At 40.7% G+C, this 17,872-nt stretch overlaps 1 pseudogene; it reads right to left on the reverse strand.

Annotated features, from left to right (window-relative positions):
• Window positions 1-774: 774 nt before the first annotated feature.
• On the reverse strand, window positions 775-1,385 carry LOC147437847 (uncharacterized; annotated as a pseudogene).
• Window positions 1,386-17,872: the final 16,487 nt, after the last annotated feature.

Consider the following 17,872-nt stretch of genomic DNA (forward strand, 5'->3'; position numbering starts at 1 on the left):
TGCCACCATCATTGGCAGTAGACTCATAGTCCCTTTGGTATATTGTGCTATGTAGAATCCATGCTACACCAATAACTATTGTTGCGATCACTTAAGTGCAAAAACATGTTACCGAGAGGCCATGCCCTAGCCAAAATTTAAATTCCAACAGAGATGTCTCTCAAGTTCTGTAATTTCCATAACTAGTCTGCCCTGCTAAATACCTTTACTTACAAAAGACAAATCTTGTATGTAGTTGGCAATTGAGGAGGATGCAGGTTCCAAGTATCCTTCTATAGATCCTTGCTCCTTAATCTATATATAATGGCATTCCATGCATGTATCTAGCCCTAGTTAAAGGTACATGCCCAAACTTGGAAATGTTAGTAACGGCTTGTAGATATAGCCGTGCTATCTTTTGCAAAAACTCTAGATAAGATTAGCCAATAAATAAATTACCTTGTTCTAGCCTCTTTGGCTGCACAAGCCTTGCTTGTGAACAATTTCATAGGAGTCATATTCCATGATCATTATGAGTAGCCACATATGGAGCCGTGCTTTGATCTTATGGTCTTTGCATGGCTGATACACCCATATACTACCTTGTGTCCAATTGAGCTAAGTGTTCCTCGATCATGTCAAGTAGCACTCCATATGGAAAGCATAAAATTTCAACATCCACTAACTATTTGAATTTGATGAAAAAAATGTAGCTCCAACTTGAATTTCCTATCGACACCAATCGTGCCATGCCGTAAAAAATGGTCGTGACAATAGCCATGCTTGAGGATGTGGCTACCGATCTGCTGTTCATGCTTAGTCAAATTCTTGGAACTTATTTGCAGCCTTGCATGATGTGCCAATTATTGTTTGCCATTGGCATGATGCTAATTCCTTCCTGTCCAACTGAGTGTTGTAGATGGCGTGTTGCTCGCATGCCTTGACAAGTTGATGCCTTGTCAAAGTTGTGGAAGTCCTGGCACTAAGATGGTGTGCCAACTCCAAGGTAACGCTCTCCGAAGAACCAAAAAATTTGCTGCAGGGATGCTCATTCAATTTGAAGCCCTTACTCCCAACCATCTTGAAAGCATCGAGGCTTGTCTTTTCTGTGGGTGAAAAGGTTCTTGATCACTTAAATCACAAAGTCCTTGGCCCTTGGCCATGTGTGAAGGCCACAAATTAAAAAAAAATCCTTGCAGTAGTGATGGCAGCGGGCCACTTGCACAGTATAAGATAGAGGGAGAGAGTGTGCCATCCAGGTTTTGGCTACTGACAACATTACAATGCAATTTTTTTCCCATGAGGAGGTGCTCCCATCAAACTCATCCATGGAGACTTCCGTGTAGGTTGACACCCCACCATGTGAGTGCAAGCGATCGGTCTTGCGGTCAGTTGGAGCCCACCATGTTGTTAGGTGCAATCCTTTCACTTTATTCCCTATGCAAGTGGGTGATCGCCTAGCTAGCCCGCTCGTACCTCTTTCTCATGGCTTCAAGCCTTCCATGACCTAGAGAGAGAGAGAGAGAGAGAGAGAGAGAGAGAGAGAGAGAGAACACAATAGCATGCAATGCCATGCAACCTTTCTCCCACCTCCTCCGTAGATTTTTCCCTCCTTGAGCTGTGAGACCAGTGTGAGAATTTAGGGGACTAGATTGTGCAATTCACATCCCAACCCTGTCCTATATAGATCCTTGGCCTTGCTAAATATAGGAGCCCCCTTTACGCACATATGTCTTGGACCTTGGCCTTGCACGGTCCTACCCTTGGCATGACACTACCCATGCGAGCTGAAACACTTGAAAATTGTCTACATTTTCAAGATCAAGAAAAAGGGATTAGCAAAACTTTTTGCTCATCTCTTTTAGGATTTGTACAACAATTTTTTTATGATTACTCCAAAAGAGATTGAACAAACTAAGTACCAAGGACACTCAATCCATGAAGTGAGTATGGGAACAGTACAGAAAACCAAGCGGAATGACTCCAAAAGAGATTGAACAAACTAAGTACCGGAGACACTCAATCCATGAAGTGATTATGGAAACCGTATAGGAAACCGATTGGGACAATAGCATGGCAATTCAAAGAGGAAGTGCACCAAGGATTATCCACCTCAATGATGCAATTAGGGAAAGAAAGGCAAAAAGCACCTTTTATGAGTGAGGAATGATCAACATGAGACAAAAAGAGGTCCATAGAAGTCACACTTACCAAATAGCTGGTTTGAAGGATTAATGGGAGAAACACCAGCTAGAAGGGAGAGAGTGGGTGTTGAACACAATCGTAGAGCCAAACGAACAGATTTCATAAAGTGGGTCAAAATATACATCAAGTCAGGGGATGCATATGACCATTTAGCCAATATCAGATAGGTTTTAAGATTTGAGTGCATATTTGTTTTCCATACACAGTTTGTGGGATTTGGGATGACCTTGGAGGGGGAATACTTGACTTGGTTCCAAACCATAACTCTTGGATTGATAACTGACTTACCAACTTTGGCACTGAGATTTATTGACTACTTGTTCTAAAATGGGAATAAAGCATAGTACGATGGTACAAATCTATACTTTCAAGAAAAAAGAAGGAGAAAATGTTAGTGATAGCATGAATCAAATGAGGCAATACATAGACAGATGCTCAAAATTGGAGATTCCAACCGAGGAAAGACTTGTCTCACTATTTCTAGAGGGGCTATTAAACAAAGATTTTCATGCTATCTTGTATAGAAAAAAGCACATGAATTGGGAAGCATGCAATCTAGATGCGATCAACTTGAGTGATAATTGTGAGATCTTCAATGAGGAAACCAAGCTAAAGATACACAAAGCAAGCACACCACACCCATTGTGCTAGTACAAGTAGAATCAATTGTTGCAACTCCTTCCAGTACTAGAGGGACATGCTTAAATGCATGAGCGATATGATGATCAACATGATGAGGATTCCGATGAGAGGCCAAGTGCAGGGATCAAATCAAAGACAATTTATGGGACAACAAAGGAAATTAAAATGGTGTGCCATCAAAGGAAAATGGACAAATCATGAGACAAACAAATGCTACAACAAGCCTAAATCTAATGAAAATTTCCAGTCTATGCCAATGAGCCCACAAGGGCCACCCATGTATAGATACCCTCCAAATGTGGCACCCATGTAAAGATCGCCCATGAATATTGAGAGACCACAATCAATATAAGGTTAACAAGCACCACTCTGAGGGAATAGATCTATACCAATCAAGTTTATGTTGTCTAAGGAGCAAGCGGATGAACAGGCACTAGTACCCATTACTCCATACTCTGGAATGAGTTTAGTAACAATGGGGATAGAAGAAGAGTGGTATAATCAACCTACTCTAGTCTCTATAGATACAATGTGTCAAGCGTCTATTGATAGAGCACATGTTTACTTTATTGCAAACCAAGGAGTAAGACCACCTATGGTGAAGCCAATGCCCAAACCAAAAAAAAAGAAATTGTCATAATTGTGGAGAAAATAACCATTGGGAAAATTAATTTTCTAGAATCGGATAAGAATGCAAGACCTATAGAATCATATTGTGGATCATGTAGACGCAAGGGTGGACACTTTCCTAAAGACTGTTCTAGCAATCCAGCAAACAAAGGAAAAACTACCATATAGCAAACCTAGGGGAGAAAACAAAAAAATACAAATGGATCTAATAAATACATCAACTCCTCCAAAAAATCAAGGAAGGAAAGACTCAAAAGATACAAACTTAAGAGGCAAAAACAACAAAAGGAGATTGAAGGGAAGATACGAAATGAAATAGACTAAAAAATGTAGACTCTTTTGACATATTTCAAGGAACCCATACCAAAATCAGTTGGATTAGTATTGGTTGATAAAATCTACAAACCAATCAACACAGCTTTTCAAGATGGGTTAAAAACCGGTCAAATGTTGAAAAACCTATGGAAAAACTATCCAACACCTGAGATAAAAGTAGCTAAATTAGAAGCTTATAGAAACCTGGTGCAAATCACACAAACCTTGATGGAGAAAACAAACTTCTTAATGGAAAGTCATAGGAAAACCAGCATAAGTTGAGACCAAACCATGAGGAAAAAGCTCAAGAAAAGGGTGGGTCAACTCGAGGGGTGCACTATGTAATCATGTTAATGTATAACGTGAGTTCAAAAGGAGGAGTTAAAATGCAAAAACTTTAGGCAATTTAACAGGGGTTTTTATATTCAATTCTGAACAATTTTTTGAAAATAAGGGGTTATTTTATTCATTCAGACACGTTAAAAGAGGGATTTTTTTTAATACCCCACGAATGCACGTTATATAGGCGGTACTGAATGGTGAGCCCCCGAGTGTGTCAAAAACCTGGGGAGATGATGATACACAACCACCTAAATTAGAAGCTTCTCAGAGTGAAAAAGAATGGAACGGGGTGCCAATACTTGAAGACAACTAGCCAAATTATCTATAGGAATGCGTTAGGGAAGCGAAAGATGGGAGCTTTGACTCTAAAATTAGCAACAATTGAAGAAGTTTGATTTGTCATACCACCCATGAAACTGGATGAATAGTCATTGTATGGAGATTGGGGATCAGAGCAATCAGGTTCTACAAAAGCTGGAACCTTGCGGACACTACCGTCTTAGATAGGAGAGATTTAAGAGAAATTGATGGTCTGCAAAAAACAACAGAACTAGAAAGGCCAAAACAAACTTTGTATGAGCCTAATCTACAATCCATTATGTCAACACCAATTTAGTGCATAGTCACTTGGGTGAGCTACTAAAGTTGAGACCACATATATGGGGAGATATACAAACCACCATGGGAAAAAAGGGATTAAAAGGAGCATCTCAAATGAACCCATAAAATTTTCAAAATGACGAGATACAAACTAGACTTGTCAAGTTTGTACCTATGAACAAGGTTGGTGACTATTGTGAAGGGAATGAGGAAAACACAACCCTTCCAATACAATACAATGATGTATTGGTCATGGCTATTTTTAACAGTGGAGCAGGCATTGACATAGCAACCAAAGATGTTTGGGAAGCTTGGGGTAAGCCAACAATAAGGCAAACAAGAACGAAATTGCAATTGGTAGATGGACACATAGACAAAGCAATGGGCATACTAGATAATGTGGTAGTCAAATCCTGTGGGATTGACTACCATCACATTTTTTTAATTATAGACTTTGGGAAGAAACTCCATTATGAAATCATCTTGGGAAGATCGTCCATGAGACAAATACAATAAAATGAAGATTGGGGCAATGATTATCTCTACCTGAAACAAGTAGGGACAATTAATAGAGTGAACTTGAAGGACCATCCTTACAAGGATGTCTTGAGGACACCAATACAAAAACTTTTGGCCTCAAAGACAACATAGAGCTGGAGCCCTGTGGTGTGGACTACCAAAGGGATTATGAGTTTGACACAATATCACAAAAGAAGGAAGGGCAACCATTTTAGACTTGAATGACTCTCCAATTGAGGTAAACATCACAGAAATTAGGCTGCAAAATCTCTAGAGCTGTAGAAAGGAAAAAAACCCATGAGAGATTGATAGCTTCCCACAATCGGCATCTTCACCAACAAGTTACCCTCTTTCTTTAATCTAAAGAAAAGCAAGATTGTGGATGGGTTTCCTAACCTCACTCTTATCTTATTGCAGACATAGCAAGTACACGAACATAATTTCCAATCCATGGGATGAATCTGGCTTGACTAGTGCCTGGAGGCTACAAGAGGGTGTAAATCTCTTGGAAAACAACAGACTACTTGCATCTAGCACAAGCTACACTCAAATGACCAAAGTCATCAAAAGCTAGTTGCTAATTGATAAAAAAACCATGACCATTACAACATCAAATGATATCCAAATGTTATGAAACTTATAGGAAAAGTATATAAGATCTAAGCACACATGCTTAATGTCTCAAATCTCACTTTCAATGACGTGCAAAATATGTGATTATAACAATAGTGAGATTTTGACGTAGTCGTTTTTGACCCCAAATTCATCTAAATACTTACTTTGTGATTTTCTAGCTTAAAATCCTAATTATGATGAAATTATGCCATGGGTCGGCAACGTTGAAAGCTACAATTTATCATGATATATTTATGTTAATGCGTGAGGCTCTTACTTGTGGTTGAAACGCAACAAACGACACTCCAATTTGACAACCGACAAGGGAGATGGAAGCAGGAGAGGGAGAGAAGTGAGTGTAGTAAGCTCATGCTGTATATTTCTTATCCAAAAACCTAATAATAACTTTACAAAATTCGATTTTATACCTTAGCCAAGGTTTCTTTGGAAAAAAACTAACCATCTGGGAGCTCTAATGAAGGATAAATTGATACAATCAGAAAGCTTGTAGCTCCATCTCATAGATTACAATATCCACTCATCAAATAGGAGTTACAATATTATCGATTTATCAAAAGATTGAGTTTTTTATAATGAAGCTCCCAAAAAATGTACATGGGTTAGCTTTCTGCTAACATTCCCCCCCTCTCGATTCTGTTGTCCCTTGACACAGTTTCATGGACTGAAATAGTCTTTGGGTTGACAGGCTGGCGAGGCGGTCTTTAAGTGCTTGAAGTGCTTTTTGAAATCTAATGTGCCGTTCTTTCTTTGGGACTTGCAAAAACCGAATTGTAACTTTATTCTTTAGTTCGACGGTTGAATATCCAAGGAACCTTGCAGTCAAATTGTTGATCCACTGGTCTGAAAATATTTGTACGCCAAAGAACCCGGTGAAAAAAGCTTCTTAGAATGCCAACATATTGCTCAATGGCAAGAACATGCATCTGGCATAGAAGCCGTAAAGGATTTCTTTTGAAGGTTTCCCACTCAAATCATAGCATAAGCCTTGGTTACCTTCTAAATAGGACATCCATGGGGCTTGTGCTTGTTCAGGCTCATGAAAAACTTGGATACATGTGAGCAAAATTCTGTAGATCCTAAATAGCATTGCACACAAGAGGTCAATGAGAATCTTGAAGAAGTTCATGGTGCCGGTTAGGGTTTTCACCATGTATTCATCAGTTGTTGGTCCTTGCTTTGGAGCTTTTAGTTAGTTAAGCCAAGTCGGTCTTTTCTTATTTGGTGCTTCATGTGCTTGCCATGTCCTTCCCCTTGGTACAAGACATAATGTTTGGTCCTTCTGTATTGATTCCGGTGCCCTTATAAACAAGATAAGATACCTTGAGTTTTTAATGAGCCAATTATTCCTCCATGTGGGGTGGAGAGCAGTTGACCCCTCTTCTTGCATATCCTTGTAGAATATTTCTTTTACTTGCAATAGCTGCACCTTTATCAAAGGATAAGGTAGAAAATATTGATGCCGTTGAGAATTGATTTGATTGGGAATGAGCTGAGTTACATTGACAGAATGAAGGACTCTCAACTCGCAATCCATAGCCTCTGTTAGAAGCTGGACACACCCTACGGAAAACGACTGCTCGGCGGATTATTATTTTTTGTAATTATTCATTTATTGAGAAAACCCGACATTTCACCTTTGTAAATATTGGGGCTTACAGAAGTTTCCAGGTTGTATCCCAGTTTTGACATTTAGATTGAGTAGATGGTTAAATTGGAACATTAGGATTTAAGATTGTAAGGTATTTATACCACTTTTTGACCTTAAGGAAAAACCTTTGTCATCTTAAAAAAGTTTGAAGTCTGTGAGTGAGCATACTGTGTATGAGAGAGGGTGAGAGCTTCATCTTGACGCTACGCACGCACAAGTGGTCAAAATAAAGTGCGAAGAAGTGCAGTGTGTTTCCCCCGACGAGAGCTACGCACCAATACCTACATTGTACGCGTACGGTCCGGTTTTGCGAGCTTCATCTGGTGATTCGGTGAGCATACGTTATCCGTTTTTGCATTTCAACATATCCACGCGCTTGCATTGAGTAGAGCTACACATTAGGCACCTTAGTTTTTGGAAACAACGACCTGCAAATTTTGGCCAGACATCCTACGTGATTTTGCACAGGGTGTTTTGGGTTGGGGTTTTGGTTCATAGACCTTAGGGAGAGCGACCTATTGGTGCTAGTAGTGTCTTCTTCAAGTTCCGTGGCGTTTCGAGATTTTTTGATGGGGATTCAGCTCTAGAAAGCGTTGTAGGAAGTTTCCTCTTATGCACTCTTGAAGGATGTAGCTTAGACATTGGGTAGAGACCTCTGTAGGAATTAGTCCAGAGTCGGTCGAGTGTAGATTGACACCCTATTCTTGCTTGCACCGCGTGTTTTGGGTTGGGGTTACGGAGAGCGGCCTATTGGTGCTAGTAGGGTCTTCTTCAAGTTCTGTGGCGTTTCGAGATTGTTTGATGGGTATTTGGCTCTTGAAAGTGTTGTAGGAAGTCTCCTCTTATGCAATCCTGAAGGATGTAGCTTAGACATTGGGTAGAGACCTCTGTAGGAATTAGTCGAGAGTCGATCGAGTGTAGATTGACACCCTATGCTTGCTTCCACGCGCCTGCGGGTCGAGCTTTGTCCTTAGCTGACAAATCTTGTTAGGTGAGTTCTCGCTGTGCTAATGTCCGTCGCGGCGTATCCGTCCAACATTAGCACCGCGACTGGGGACGAAAATCCTAGGTAGGTGACCGAGACTAGTCCTTGAGGATAGGGATTCTTTGGCTTTATGAGAGTCTCGTTTTACATTTGGATAGGATCAGAGGTTGGAGGACTCTCTAGGTCCTAGAGGGAGTCTAGGGAGCGTGTGTGTGGCCTAGATCCTTCGACTTAGGTAGACTTAGGAAGACTGAGATAGTTTTAGGTCTTAGTTGAGTTGAAGAGTAGGAGTTTGAAAGGAGAGCTTGAGAGTTCGGAGAGGCCAAGAAGCAACCAAAACACCATTATCACCATTTCACATGATGAGTAGGAGTAGGGTAAGTAGAACATCATGATTTATGATCTAGAGCACTTCACGCATGTATACTTGTTTATTAAGTTCATCACAAGGTTGTAAAAGATGCAAAAGAGTGGTTGAAAGCTAAAGTGAAGTTCAAAAGTTTCTATGAGTGTTTCTGATAGAGCTAGAGAGCATCAGGAGCATTTCTGTCAGGAAAAAAAATCAATTTTCAGCCAAGAGACATCCTACGCGTAGGATGTCTACAGGGTGATCTTGTGGGAATTTTGAAATTTTGAGGTGACCAGTGTGTTCAGAAGGTAGTTTTTACCCTATGTTCACCTAGAAAGAGGAAATTTGACCATATCTTGACAAGATAAGGCCAGATAGACTGAAATTTCCAGATATCCTACCCAAATTGTGCCAAGGCATTATTTTAAGACCAAAACCATAGGATGACTGCATGAGCATGATCTGCATGATATATTGACCAAAACCATAGGATGACTGCATGAGCATGATCTGCATAAATTGTGCCAAGGCATTATTTTAAGACCAAAACCATAGGATGACTGCATGAGCATGATCTGCATGATATTTGACCATATCTTGACAAGATAAGGCCAGATAGACTGAAATTGCCAGATATCCAACCCAAATTGTGCCAAGGCATTATTTTAAGACCAAAACCATAGGATGACTGCATGAGCATGATCTGCATGAGTGACTGAGAGAGGTTTCATCTCAATTGGGTTCTAAGCAGACTTTAGCACTTTTGACTGAAAAAGGCTAGAATAGCTAAAATTGGGGTCTTTTGAAATCCAAACCAAAATCTAAGCATACCACTGGGTTGCTGACATCAAGGGGAAGGTGTGGGTCAAGTGTAGGGTCAAACATGCCAAAAAGACATCCTACGCGTAGGATGTGTTTTGGGTGATTGGGCACTCCAATTCCAGATTTAAGCATACCAAAGTGATCAGCACCTCGAGAGGAGTCTGAGCCTTGAATTTGAAACCATTTGGAGCAGGAAGACGCTACACATACAATGTCTTTTGCATGAAATTGAAGCCAAAAACTGACTGTAGGCATAGCAGGGTGTTGTATAGCCTAAGGCAAGCCTCCTAGTCAATTTTGGTCCAAATTAGAGTTGATTTGACTGGTCAGAACAACATCAGGCTGTCAGAACACATTTCTGATGCATTGACTAGCTTATAGGTGTCCAAATCAAAAAGTAAAAACAGCTGTGCACTCAGCACATCAAGGGGAATCCATAGTGCAAAAATCCATGCAAAATAGAGCTGGAGACATCCTACGTGTAAGATGTCTACTGGGGCTTAGGAAAGAGAAAAATTGACTGTAGGCACACAATGAGGTTCCAATTGACTTAAGGGTTCTAGAACTTCTTTCAGAAGTGAATTTGGACCTTGTTTGACCTTTTGACAGAGAAAAGATAGAATTAAGACTTTTTCAGGTAAATTGACCGACATCTAAGGGAAGTACAGTCCCAGATTAGCAGACCTAATCTAGAACATCAGAAGTGTATAAAATACAGTAGTGGTTGAGGTAAACTCTCCAATTATTCCAATCATTACTAAAACCACCTCTAGTGGCTAGATGCTTTGATTCGATTGCCGAAATTAAATGCTTGTGTATAGGTATATTCAGCGGCAAAGGAAGAAGTTGTGCAAAAACTAAACCTTTGCCAAGTGAGTGGTTGGATTTGTGATAAATTGCATTGCTAAGTTTGATGAATTTAAGATTAGGAAGACACATTTTTAGAGACCAAAAGGTGGCAGGTGATTAGGGTAGCTTAGTGTCCACCGAGGAGAGTGTAACTTAGGCAAGGCTAGATCCACTAGCACCGATTATTGAGGAGGGTAGTGATACTGACACTTCATCAAACAAATCCTTCTTCATGATGGGTAGTCAACGGCGAGGAGGTTTCACCTATGACGGACCAATGCCAAGGGGAAGCACCTCCCTAAATCCTTTGAATAATTCCAAGCTCACTGTGATCTTCTTAGAAGGAATGAACTCGAAGGGAGCCCTAATTTATTTTGACTATCGAGGACGCAAGTGTATTTGTATTGAAGAAAGACCGGCTCTGAGACTGGAGATAATTCGCATCTATGATGATGGAGATAGATTCCGAGACGAAAATGGGAACCACTATCTAAAAGTTAGTAACCCTGAGGATTACAATAGATATGGAGATAACGTGGTGAAAGGGAAAATGGTTTCAAAAACTCAAGAACCGTCACCAAACATTGATCGACCAGGAGCGCTTTTTATGTATGATAAGAAAACAACCCGGGTCTCAACCTATAATGAGAATGTGGGAATTTACAAGCATGAGAGCGAGGGAATAATCTCTTACTTTCGTTGCAAAGAACCCTATCCAAACAAATTAAGCAAAGACAAGGTTCTTTACTTATTCTCTTATGAAATTTCTATGGGGAAGGATATTGTTTTTGTTGATAGGTACGGGCGAGAATACCAACGTATTCTCCCAGAGGAGGTAGAAAAGGCAACAGTTCCAGGAGCATCAACATATGCCCCCGATGAATTGCCAAGAGCCACCTACACCCCTAGCAAGTCGACAAATCCCTTTTCAAAAGAGTATGACGCAACCTTACATTCTACCCGACATCATACATTCAACAACCAAAACCAACTAGCAATTCTTCCATCATTGCAGGCATGGCTTTGACAGAGTGCAACATTAGAACAAGACCGAAACCGAGATGGTTATCAAGCCACACGACGACTAAGGGATTTACAAGAACCACCACTCTATTCAAGGTATTAAGGCGAGAGTAAGCCAAAAACTCAAGGGTCAACAGAGCCTGGAAGACCACCCATAGAGCGGGTTCAAAGAGATGAAGCATCTCTTGCAAGAACTATTAGATATTATGGCTTAGGAGCACCACTGGGAGAGGAACTCTCCTACTAAACAGAAGGCTAGAGGAGGTATATCGATTAGGACGTGGAGATTCAATGATGAGATTTGTAGACCATCGTAAAACTAGGCCTTCTCAGGTGCAAAAATGCGTAAACAAGAAATACACGAGAAACAGAGATCCTAGAGATCATGTAGCAGCCTTTTTGCGTGTAATTAGAGTTGAAGAGGTGTTAGACTTCCCTACCCAATTTGCAGGGTTTTGACTAACCCTATCTAGGATGACGATGCTACTTGGTTTGACTTTGTGGAGCGTAGAGACTTTGAGTCTATGGAGGAGGTGTTTGATGAGTTTATCGAGGCCCTTCTCACAAAGAGGGATAGCTCATAATACAGTCTCACAAATCCATAAATTCAAACAGAAAGATGGGGAATCTCTGCGAAAGGCAACCCTACGACTAAAAAGATATGTTAAGTTCTGCCCTGTGGAAGAACTGCCAACTCAGTCCAGACTTATGCTTATATTTATCCAAGGACTAAGGAATGCAGATCTCTAGAAGGACTTACATATGAAGAGGAGCACGACGTTAAATGAGTTAACTAAGGAGGCTCTTTACCTTGTAGAAAATTGTGCGGTCTACAAAGAGGGTGAGTTCAAGGATCTCGACGATGATTCATCCTCGCAACAAAGTGGAAGCAAGTCCGCTAAGACATCACCAAAAGGGGAAGTAGCTGTAAGCCAAGAGCAGCTTGTAGAGGAATTGCTAAAAAATATTAACTTGTACGCCAAACCCCAGGCTAAATAGCCCAAGTGGTGTGCTATTGAACAAAAATGGACAAACCATGGGACGGAGGAATGTTATTATAATAAGGGATATGTGAGAGAGAGACCTTACGCTCCCCAAGCTCAGGTAGCATCTCCTCAAATTCCACCGATGCCTAGGTATCAAGCAAGCAACCTACCAGGACCTATAGGTGTAGAAAGACCACAACCAGTGTTGGGGCAACAACGACCCCTACTAGGATTACGACCAGTTGGCATAAGATACACACCAACAGTAACCGAATCACAAGAGAAGGCTTTGGTGCCTATGCATGCATATTACAAAGATCCCAATGGATATGCTGCAAATCTTGTCTATTATCCACCAGAAGAACCCTCAACGCCAGAACCATGGAGCATGATAGGAAGTGCAAGACCACCTACAGCTGCATAGGCAGCTGAAGAAGGAATATATAGCTTGGATGAACAAACATTTTTGTTCATAGCCAACGGAGGCATGGGAGGGCAGAGACATGCATACCAACAAAGAGGAGCTCAAAGAGCACCTCAATAGCCTAAAGGACCCTCCTACAAGTGTGGTGGAGACCATTGCCTAAGAGACTATCCTCATGATGAAATCATTAGAGTCAACGCATATTGCACCGAGTTTGGAGTTACTCATTTGATTCATGATTGCCCTAAGAACCCGAGCAAAGGAGCAAAAACTACCTTGATTATACTTGAAGAAGTGCCTTCCAATGGAGGGTCAGAAAACGAGACAATCATACCTATTCAGGCAGTAACACGAGCCCAAGATCAAAGAATGACGAACGAACCCATAATTGAAGAGCCAAAAACCGATGCCCCAAGTTCAGAAACAAAAAATCAGAGAAGCACTTAGAAAGCTAGAAAGACACGTATGAAAGTCAGGAGAGAACGAGAGCAAACGGTTCTATCCGAGGAGTTAAAACACACAAAGGATAGATTAGAGCGGTTAGAAGATCTAGCTAGCCTAAGCTCACACACTGCGGCAACCATAGCACCCAAGGAAATAGCAGAACCCAAAAGTGCAGAATCAGGAGGATTAGTGTTGGCAGAAAAGTTAAATGAGCAGTTAGATACACTTCTAAAAGCTTACGAAGCCAGACTCAAAAAGAACCAAACCCAAGAGCAAAGATGGATGACTTATCCATATGCTGAAATAGAAAAATAGAGGTTGGAAATGTGTCAAAAGATGATTGAAACAGCTCAATCCTTGATAGAAAACCCGCTTGGTAAACCTGCAAGTTGGCATGAAGTACCAGATCCAACCCCTATCAAACCAACTTTAGAGAAACAAGTAGAAACTAAGGAGAGACTCATGAATGCCTCTGTGTCTAGGGGAGAACCTATCATAGAGCCAAATACAACAGATGAGACAAGTGACCGGTTCTAGCCTAAAACATTGGTAGAAATGGGTAAAGATTGTAACGGTTTAGATGATCTGTGGAAGCAAATCCGTGATACCAATGAACCTAATAGGGTGAGTTACCACATGAATAGCATGAGAAAAGAGAAAAATTAGATCTTACCTCCTATTGAAGAATTTGAGGCAAGATCACAAATGAACTTTGATATGCATTCACAAGGGGGAGACCAGGGATCAATTAGTTCAGGGCACAGCCAACCAGACTCGCTAAAAACTCTACCCTCTTACCTAGGAGAGTATGAAGCCAAGTCTAAGGTGAGAGCAATCCCATCTCAAAGACTATCTTCTAACAGAGTGATGAATTCACAAGGGTTGATTGAGTTATTGTCCACTCCTGTGGCATGCACAATCACATTAGCCGAACTCCTGAGGTTACGACCAAACATGTGGACCACTGTAGGGAAATGCTTATAAAAATTTGGAGTGAAAGACCCCACCTCGAAGCTTCAAGAAGGGATTAGAGAATTGGACAAGCCGCAACTAAACACTAGGCCAGTACCTTTAAACAAGGTTGGAGAGTATTGCGAGGGAGAAGATGGAAACACCACGCTACTAGTAGAATTCCAAGGAGTAGTTTCCTTGACAGTGGAGCAGGAGTCGCTATTTACACTATCGAAAATCTGGAAAAAATGGGGAAAAGCAGCTTTGAGAGCTACCAGAATGAAATTGCAATTAGCAGATGGGTTCATGGAAAAGCCTCTAGGACTCTTAGAAAAAGTAATTGTCACTTCGTGCGGAATTGAGTATGAGCATACATTTACAATAGTCGATCATCTTGGGAAGACCATTCATGAGGCAATTAAAGATGGTCCAGGATTGGGGTTGCGACCACATATACCTCAGACATGGCGAGACAACAACCAAAATACACCTAAAAGACCATAGTTGCAAAGATGTGAACCAGACACTAGTGGAAGAGTTTGATTCAGCTACATTAGCAGGGTCGGAACTCCCAGCATGGTTAGGGCTCTTTTGTATCTGGTAAATAAACCATGCAATACAGGGAGAATTGTACGATGGTTTATTATATTTCAAGGGTAAAACTCATCTACGGGCGGATCACCTTTCAAGGATACAAAATGGGGAAGCTCGTGAAGGAGTAGATGATGACATACCAGATGCTTATCTTTTCAATATTGAAATGATACCCAAATGGTCTCAGGAAATTGTTAGCATTCTTTCCTTTGGAGGAAGGTTTGATAACAAGGAAGACAGATCCAAACAACAAACAATTCGACAAACAAAAAACTTCCAGTTGATTGCAGGACGGCTATATCATCCACGATCGGACCAAATTCTACAATTATGTATAAATTTGGAAGAATTTGAGTGTTATCTTGAAGAAGCACATGTCCAGGGTTTTGCATTTCAAATTTCAACAATGAAAACACACCAGAGACTAAAACAATTGGGGGTTTATTGGCCAACTATGTACGCTAACACACATGCTTATGTTAGCAGTTAAACTATAGGTAGTGCCAAACGACCAGTGGATCACGCGACATTGTTTCAGGTAAACATTTTACCTGCATGGATTCAATATATCATTTATTTCTTAACCACAAGGACGTTTCCTGAAAACATAACAAGAGCACGGAAAAGGGCTATAGAGCTAAAGGCTCGCGACTTTAGTTTAATTGGGAACCAACTCTATAAGCAAGGAAAGGACAATCAACTTAGAATTTGTGCAAGTAAAAGTGAATACCTGCTGATTCTAGAACACGCACATGGAGGAATAAGTGGAGGCCATTCTTCAGGTGCAATAATATGGAAAAAATTGTCTTAACCGCAAGAATATGGTGGCCTACATTGCATATGGATGCTGAAGAGTTTGTAAAGTGTTGTGGTGCTTGTCAGCGCACCAAGGTGCCGATAAAGAGAGATGAGATGCCACTACAGCCAATGATGGGAGCAAGGGCATTTGAAAAATGGAGCGTTGATTTTGTGGGGCCTATTTCACCCCCTTCATATCGCACCCATACCCAATATATCATTGTGGCTACGGACCATCTCACAAAATGGGCGGAAGCTAAGGCAACACAAAAACCAGATGCATGAACCACTGCACAATTTTGAATGTCCTTGTACGATACGGTTTACCAATAGAAATTGTCAATGATCGAGGAACACATTTTCTTAATGAAGTCATTGAATATCTGCTAGAGGAATTCATTGTCATACATAGAAAATCTGCTCCATATCATCCACAGGCAAATGGACAAGCTGAGGCCACAAATAAAACACTATGCATGGTTCTCACTAAGATTGTATCAGAGTCAAGAACAGACTAGGATCAGTAGTTACACTCAACAGTATGGGCATACAGGGTAACTTACAAAACATCAATAGGAACAAAACCGTACAACATGGTGTTTGGCCTAAATGCTATATTACCCATAGAGTTTTTAAATTAAAACTCTACGAGTAGCAAACGATTAGAATGGACAGGGCATGAGCTCTCTTCAATAATAGATGATCTTGAAAAGCTAGATGAACTTCGCTTGAAAGTTGTAGCTTCGATCTATGCTAAAAAGACAAGACAAAAAGAGTTTTTTGATAAGCATGTGCGCACGAAAGAGTTCAAAACAGGTGATTATGTACTTTTTTATACCTTGAAGCAACATGCCAAGAAACTTAAGAAGCGAGGGATGGGACCCTTTGTGATTAGTGACCTATCACAAAGCGGAGCTGTCAAGATTACTACATTAGCAGGAGAAGAAATGCCAAATTAGATTAGTGGGTGTCGATTAAAGAAATATCATTTACCACTAACCCAGGATATGCTTCAACAAATCCATCAAGAAAAACAACGGATGAAGGAGAAACAAAGGGTACGAGAAGAAGCCCAAGAAGAAGCAAAAGAACGTATTGCAAAAAGACGGCTTCTACGACAACAACAACAATGTGGATCACCATTGCAAATAAATGCTATTCGACTAACGAATTTTGATGAAGACACAATGGAGCCAATAATTGCAGTCAAAGTGGGTAGCGATCAAGTTAAATCGATGGCATTGCTTGATTCTGGATCTCAAGAAAACCTAATCTCTTACAGATTATACAACCAGCTCAAGCCCACAGGACAACTACATCCTACTCCACAAGTGTTGGAAAGTAGTACATCACATTCGCTAAAAACATTAGGCTGGACTATATTGCATGTACAAGTACATCAATATATTTACCCACACAAGTTTTATGTGGTCGAGGTTGAAAGCACACAACACCCCATGTTGTTGGGACAACCTTGGCAAAAAGAGTATAATGTGCAGATAGATTGGAATGCGGATGCAGTCAAAATTCAGCATGCACAAGAACAACATGTGGTAACCTTTGCTTAGCAACCACGGAAGAACCAGATGGTAGCAACACAACTATGGAGATAGAGCCAAAAGAATGGGTGCCACTAAAGAACAACACGATACCCATGACTAACAAACAAGGAACTACCAACCATGTTCACTACAAGCATAAAAAGTCACCGACCTCAGTGAAAAGAACAAGGTTACCAACACTAGAAAAACCAGTATGGGTGCGGAAGGATAGAGTTGACATGGCAGACAAACCACCATACAACAGAAGAAGTCCACCGAAGAAGACAGTTCAACCAAAAAACAAGGTAACAAAACAGATATGGATTCCAAAGAAAATGCTCAGCAACAACTTCAATGTGTCTCGCATTTGGGTCCTGAAAGCAAAACCACAAGAACTTCCTTTAGTACAAGAAACATCGGAAGGCAGACACACAGTACATGTGAAACCGGCAAACCGATCTATGTGGGTGCCAATCAACAAAACAATGACAAACACGGAAGTAGCAATAAACCTACAAAAACCGGCAAGGCAAATCTACAAATGGAAAGCAAAAGAGACAAAGTCTATGGCCAATTCTGCCACGAAAATT

The sequence above is a fragment of the Adiantum capillus-veneris genome, chromosome 17 (assembly GCF_014529385.1).
Source record: "Adiantum capillus-veneris isolate H3 chromosome 17, ASM1452938v2, whole genome shotgun sequence".
NCBI lineage: Eukaryota > Viridiplantae > Streptophyta > Polypodiopsida > Polypodiales > Pteridaceae > Adiantum > Adiantum capillus-veneris.